We start from the raw sequence: 7,508 nt of genomic DNA, 5'->3' as shown, positions 1-7,508 counted from the left end.
TCTCACCATTCATCTTTGCTATGGCCCAACCTGATGAAAATGCCAAGATGGTTGTTAAAACTGCCATGTTGGTTATCGGCTTGCAATATTCAATTAAGACTGACAATGGGCCAGCATATACTAGGTCAGCTTTTACAGCCTTTTTCTCTGTATGGAATGGATTCCTTACAATCCCCAAGGTCAAGCCATACTAAAAAAGAGTCCCTGCCTGTCTTAAAAAATAATTAAGAGCTGGGCGTGGTGGCGCACGCCTTTAATCCTAGCCCTCGGGAAGCAGCAGCAGGCAGATCGCTATGAGTTCGAGGCCAGCCTGGTCTACAAAGTGAGTCCAGGACAGGCAAGGCTACACAGAGAAACCCTGTCTCAAAAAACCAAAAATAAATAAATAAATAAATTAATTAATTAATTAATTAAAAATAAAAGGGGGACATCAGGGATATGACCACAGGATAAATTTACTGAGGCTCCTTTTACCATTAATTTTTAAATTTTTGACAAAAATGGTCTGTCCGCTGCCTCCAAACATTGGGGTATGATGCTTCCCAGGATCACCCCCTTACCATTAGTCTACTGGTGGGATCCTATGGACAATACGTGGAAGGGTCCTGCCCTTTTCTTAACCAGGGGATGAGGGTTTGTGTGTGTTTCCAGAGGAAACAGACAAGCCAGTTTGGGTTTCTGATTGCTCCATAAAGCCGTACACCTGCTCTGTGGGAAACGATGGGACTGCTCCGGACAGTTCTGGAGAGGCTATCCGAGTGAGGGAGAGGATGACGCCCTCCATCCCATGGTTCCGGATGCCAGATCATCAGGAGGAATTTTTAACCAATAAGAGTAGCACCATGCCAGGCACAAGGACACATACCTTTAGTCCCAGCACTCAGGAGGCAGGAGGATCTCTGTGAGTTCAAGGCCAGCCTGGTCTACAAAGTGAGTCCAGGACAGGCAAGGCTGCACAGAGAAACCCTATCTCGAAAAACCAAACCAAACAACAACGAAAGAGTAGTGCCATACGGCTCCAGCACCAATATATCAAAGGCTGCTGGAACACATCCTGCCTTTCCCTCCATGAGGAGACAGTGGCTATAAACACCACCAGAGTGGATGTAGTTACCTTATCTGATCTGGGACATTTCTTCCAGGATGTGGCTTCCAAACTCACCATGGCAACTATAGTTTTACTTATTATATTTTTCCTGGTGTGACTTACAAATCATACACGCCTCTAAAATCAGTGTACCAAGGCTTTCCTGCTGGAGATTTTGAACTTTGCAATTAAAACAGAGGGGAAATCTGTGGGGAGCGTGGAGAAGCCGCCTTTGGAGGCCACAGAGAATGGCGAGGGAAGCATCAGCAGTTTCTGGGACTCCTCCAGCGGTCCTGATCCACCGCACACAGCGCTGATCTGCTAGGGACGCCTAGCACACTGGTGAAGTCTCAAAATGGATCCGAGGCTAGGGCGGTGACTGCTTCCCCCTTCTTTACGAAGTCTCTTGAGGTGACCTTGTCCCCCCACATTTCCTCATAGCTATCCCAACCTAACCTAACTGATTGCTATTGGTGGCTGAGGCAAGATGGAATGGTCTGATTGGCCCTTCGGTTGCATGCTTCAGCAATTTTAAGAGCTATTCTCCAATGGAGAGACCAGCAAAGCATCACCTGCTTTGGTTTTGGTTTGCTTCATCTTGTGTGTGGTCAAGACCTTCCGGGGAGTCTCCTTCTGTCATATCTGATTTTATCAACTTGGATGGGATCCGTAGTTTTTCTTCTCCTGTGTGAACATATACAAACCCCCTTTCCTAGCTTAACCACGTCACACAGTCACACAGCACATATTCACCGAAGCCGTGGTTAACAAACAGCATATGAACTTTATATTTCGTATGATGGCCTAACAAGTAATACCAACGGGCCACCTGAAGTACCTTGGCCCAGAGTTGTTGATGCTATGGATTCCAGGGTTTTGGGTGTACATATCAAGCTTTCTCTCATCACAGAAACATAATAGCTTAATTGTATAAAACAAATACTTTATTGTTTTATTACCATTATTCCTAAACATGTATTGAGTTGCTGTATCTTTTGATTGTATCATATAAAAATGTTTCTATTTTTTATTTTTTTATTTTTTAAGACAGGGTCTCTCTGGGTAGCCTTGGCTGTCTTGGACTCTCTTTGTAGACCAGGCTGACCTCGAACTCACAGCAATCCACCTGCCTCTGCCTCCAGAGTGCTGGGATTACAGGCGTGCGCCACCACACCCGGCTCTGTTCCTATTTTTTAAAGTTTCATTTTAATTTCTTTTCTTTCTTTCTTTCTTTCTTTCTTTCTTTCTTTTTTTTTTTTGAGATAAAGTTTCTCTGTGTAATCCTGGTTGTCCTGGAACTCAGCTCTGTAAACTAAGCTGACCTGCAACTCGGAGATCTGCCTGCCTCTGCTTCCTGAGTGCTGGGATTAAAGGTGTGTGGCACCATGCTTGCCTTTTCATTTGAGTTTCTGACTTCAATTTCAAAACAATTGCTAAGTGGGTTTTGGTTTGGAATTGGGACTGAGTTTCTGAAAATTTCTAAAGTGGCCCTAAACATACTTCTGCCATTTTATATTACATATTTATATGAAGCAACACTCTCAGCACTGATGATTTTAAATAAAAATGCCAATCAAATATGAAAAACAATAAAGATTCTCTGCATAATGTAGTGTCCAATATTCAACCAAGGCTTAGTTCTCTTTTTTTTAGAGGACTACATGATTTGTTGACAGAGAGCAGTGTGGATGCTCCTGCCATGGCACACATGTGCCAAGCTGACATTAAACTACTCAGCACAACAACTGTGCCATCTTTTCAGTCCTAGCAGAGGAAAGGACCCCTGTCAAGCCTCAGCAAATGTCCTGAGGCTGTAGCCATATTTAAATGTGTGGCTTTTAAGCAAAAAAACTTGGGGGGGGGGGTGGATTATACAAGAGGGACACAGAGTAATATCGGGTCATAATCAGAAATGTGGTTGGTTTCCCTGAGAAGTCCTGGAAATTTCTTCTAAAGTTGTGGCTGAGCAGCACTAATAAGTGAACGCAGTGTCTGCCCTCCAGGCAGCACTCTCAGGGGGACCTCCCTCCTGACCCCAGATCAGTAGAAAAGGAAAAAGACGCGCCCCTCCCCCATCACAAAGAGAAAGGAACTGTTGGAAAAAATTTCCCTTAAACATATCTTTCCCCAAAGCCTAGATGCCAGGTCATTAAAGCCCCAACGCCCCTTTATACTGATCCCGACTAAACCGAAAGCATCCGTGTTCCTGACCTACTTACGAGAACTGAGGAGATACCACAGACTGTCGAGCGCTGTGTGCAAGCATGGGGCCTCAGTTTGGATCCCAGACCCATGTAAAAAAGTCATGCTATCTGTAGTCCTAGAGTAGGAACGCTAGGCTCAGGAAGGTTCCAGAGACTTAGTCAGCTGATCTAGTTAAATTGGTAAGCTTCAGCCTCAGTAGTGATAGACCCTGTCTCAGATAAAAATAAATAAATAAATAAATAAATAAATAAATAAAAGAGATGGCTCAGAGGTTAAGGGCGCTGACTGTTCACCCAGAGGTCCTGAGTTCAATTCCCAGCAACCACATGGTGGCTCACAACCATCTAGCGTGAGATCTGATGCCCTCTTCTGGCCTGCAGGTGTACCTGCAGCCAGAGCACTGTACACATAATAAATAAATCTTTTTAAAAAATAAATAACTAAAAATTTAAAAAGTAACTGTCCTGGAAGGTGGCTCAATGGGTAAAGATCCTGTTGTCAAGCCAATGTGATAACCTGGGTGCTATCCCTCGGGTTCACACCACGGAAGGATTCGCACAAGTTGTCCTCTGACCTCCACATGCTTGCAAAGGCATGCACACATACTAGAAAATAATGTAGAGAGTGACTGAGGAAAACACCGTATGTTGCCCTCTGACCTACACACACCCACACTCCCCTGTGTCCATATACATCAATATATATAAAATACACCGCACACACATGTGCACTCCCACACATTGTGTGCAATGCTCTGCCTGCATGTACACCTGCTTGCCATAAGAGGGCACCATATCTCATTATAGATGGTTGTGAGCCACCATGTGGTTGCTGGGAATTTAACTCAGGACCTTTGGAAGAGCAGGCAGTGCTCTTAACCTCTGAGCCATCTCTCCAGCCCCCATCCAGTTAACCTTTAATAGGTCATTTTTGTCTAGCTGGCTGATTTGACATGAGACATGAAGAAGGCAGCCAAACCAGCAAGTCTGCAGTAGCTGAGTTCCTCAAGTGAGACCTAAAGACAGACTCCTTTGCTTATGCCTGTTTCAAAGTCTGTGGTAACCATAAGCTCGATGCTCGGAGCACTTAAAGTTCTGGGACTTTCTTCTCTCCACGAAGCACCAGAGAAGAATGGGACAGGGTACAGGGAGGAGGAGGATGGTGGAGGCAGGCAGTGAGATAATACTGTGGGTCAGCAGATGATATAGGCAGACTTGGAATTCTTGCTGGTGGTGGGCTGTTGTCTGGGAGGCCCTTGCCTGCCCTAGGTCAAGCATAGAATCCCAGGTCCAGTTACTCTATGTGGTGGCCAGGCATAATGCTGGCCAATCTCCACTCCAGGCACAAACTGCTCCACAACTTGGACTTCAGATAAAGGCCTGTCCTCTGACCATGGGGCCAGTATGGGTAGCGATGTCCATACATGGCTCTTACCTTTCCTCTCTTCGGGGACTGGTAGCTTCCTCCTTTCAAACTCAGAGAGAATGTATCCATAGGTTGACCCTGAGCCTGGATTGCAGAAATTAACCTCCAGAGAGAACACAGAACTAATTTCTTATATTTTGGGTTGTGAGCCCAGCCTTTAATGCCTGAGCAATCTCTCAAGCTCCAGAGCCTTTAACACCTGAGCCATCTCTCCAGCCCCAAAACCTATTTCCTATCCCAATCTCTGATCTGAAATATGAGGGAAGAACCCAATGGGACAGCCTGGGTTGGTTAACAACCCATATTTGGCCAAAACTATGGTGGTGCGCGCCTTTAATCCTAGCACTCGGGAGGCAGAAGCAGGCAGAGCGCTGCGCTTGAGGTCAGCCTGGTCTACAGAGTGAGTTCCAGGACACCCAGGACTGTTACACAGAGAAACCTTGTCCTGAAAAACAAGACAACAGAAAAATTCCATCTTTGTCTGTGAACTGAGGTCAATGGGTCCTGTGTCTAATTGACTAAAACTAGTTTAGAGGGCAAACTCCTTCATGGTTGGACTGCAACTTCCAGAGCAGTGGAGGATCATGGGTAGAATTGTGAACATCTACTCCACAGCCTCCTTCGATGGTGTTCTTTGTAGAGCAGGACTTCCCCCACAGCGGCCTGGGGGCAGAACTGGGCCTCAGCCTCAAGCTTGCATCTTTGGTCATGTTCATAGCCTTTGTCTCCCCAGGACCCAGACAGGTCCCAACCCACACCAGCTTGTCAGTCTCTCTATTACTGCAGCAGGGAGAAGCAAGGGTGGTGGCTTCTATCACAGCAACCAACCATGATAGAGGTGTAAAAGAAGCCCTTAACGAATAATATGGAATAAAGTCAAAGGAGATGATGGGTGAAGTAGGCTCAGCTTCCTCCCTGACCAAAAGATTGAGGACCCACAACCTGAGAGGGGCAATTGTATGCTGGCAAACAGGCTCTCAGAAAGGAGGCCGGCGGGGGCAGGGGCAGGGAGGAAGCCCTGCTGCTTGGCAAATCTTCTATGGTATAAATAAATAACTATACCATTGTTGGGGTTGGGGATTTAGCTCAGTGGTAGAGTGCTTACCTAGCAAGCGTAAGGCCCTGGGTTCAGTCCTCAGCTTTGGGGTGGGGCGGGGGGGGGGGGGGGGGACAAAAGAACTCTACCATTGTTGCTCAGTGTCCGGAGGGTGGCCTGGCTTCCACGTGCTTCCAGAACTGCCTTGGCAGCCACTAGAGCCTGGTCCATCTGTCGCTTACTCGGTGCTGACCCATCTTGCCTGACAGTCACCTGCTTCCTCTGCCATGCTTAGCACAGCAGCTTAAGAATGGGCCATAGCACTTTGGTATCATCACAGACTTAGGGAGCTCCTGAGTTTCCACTGCCATCTGATGCCAGCAACCTCATTCTAAAATAGCTAAACTGAAACACATACCCTGTCCCATCCCCCACACCCCCAAACCTCCATAAGATCGGGAACCTGGTTCACCCTGAGCACTCAAAGTCACCCTGAGCGAGAAACGGGACCTTGGGAGCCTTGATCTCAAGGTCCGCCAGTTCTCGTCCAAAGCAAGCAGTGTCTGGACTGACCCACTGCACAGGGAACTCAGGCTACCAGCCAGACGCTAAACAACATATCATGGTCAATTTTGGATTCCTAGCTAGGAGCAACTGCTTACTGATCACTGAATATTCAGCAGTAAGCTCTAAGGTGCCAGTTGGAGCAGGGAACAGTCTCCAGTACTCCCTGAGGGCAGAGGGTAGCCTGGTGGGGTAGCCTGACCTATCATGGAATAACAGAACCCAGGCCCACCCCTACACAGCCTCCAGGTCCTGCCTTGCCAGAGGCCACAGATGTCGGGAGGTGGCTGCCACCCATCTACAGGTGGTGTCCGATCTGGGCCTCCTGAAAGCAGTTGGAGCATCAGGACCCTGGGCGCAGGCGTGTAACCCCTAGGCAGCAGAAAGAAGAAAAGGAGCCAAGACAGGGGCCTTCAACAGTGCCACAGGCCTGTCTGCCCTCTGCTCTGTGAAGCCGGAGTGTGAACTTGAGGGTCCAGATTCCCCTCTGCACTGCTCAGCACTTAGGTGTGGAGATACCTCCTTTGTCCCCTGGGAAGCATTTACAGTGGAGCCTGCAAAACCCTTGGTTGCTATTGGAAATAGTGATGTCACTGGCAGGGGTGGGGCTTCATCTGTTCTCTGCATTTGGGGAGGGATGTAGTCTATATGGCTGAAGAGGGGACAAAGAATTAGGATGGCCAGGTGCAGGAGAAGTGGGAAGTGACAGCTGGGAGCAAGGCCTGGCAACAAATTAAAGAGAAGTCAAAGAGAAACACAAAACACCTAACTCAGGCATGACACGCAGGAGCCCGCCTTGCAGCTTGATGTCAAGCCTGCTTTAGCTGCTGTAAACAGCTGCCTCTGTCCTTGGTCCTCAGGTCTCCTAGAAGGCATCACTCTATAGTAGGACACTTTTCTTTTCTTTCTTTCTTTCTTTTGTTTTTTTTTGTTTTGTTTTGTTTTGTTTTGTTTTGTTTTTGGGTTTTTGGGTTTTTGAGATCACACTATTCTTAACCTCCTGAGGGGAGTCTAAGTAACAAACCCAAGAAGGCGTAGTTAGCCCCCTCCCCCTTTGGTGCTATTTTTGTATAGACAGATCCTATTATGTATCATTGGCTAGCCTGGTCCTTACAACGTAGCCCAGGCTGGTCTTGAACGCTAGGCAGTCTTAGCCTTTAAAGTGTGCCCAACTCTCCGACATTACTGAGC

The sequence above is a fragment of the Acomys russatus genome, chromosome 24, assembly GCF_903995435.1.
Source record: "Acomys russatus chromosome 24, mAcoRus1.1, whole genome shotgun sequence".
NCBI lineage: Eukaryota > Metazoa > Chordata > Mammalia > Rodentia > Muridae > Acomys > Acomys russatus.
This window is presented reverse-complemented; position numbering follows the sequence as displayed.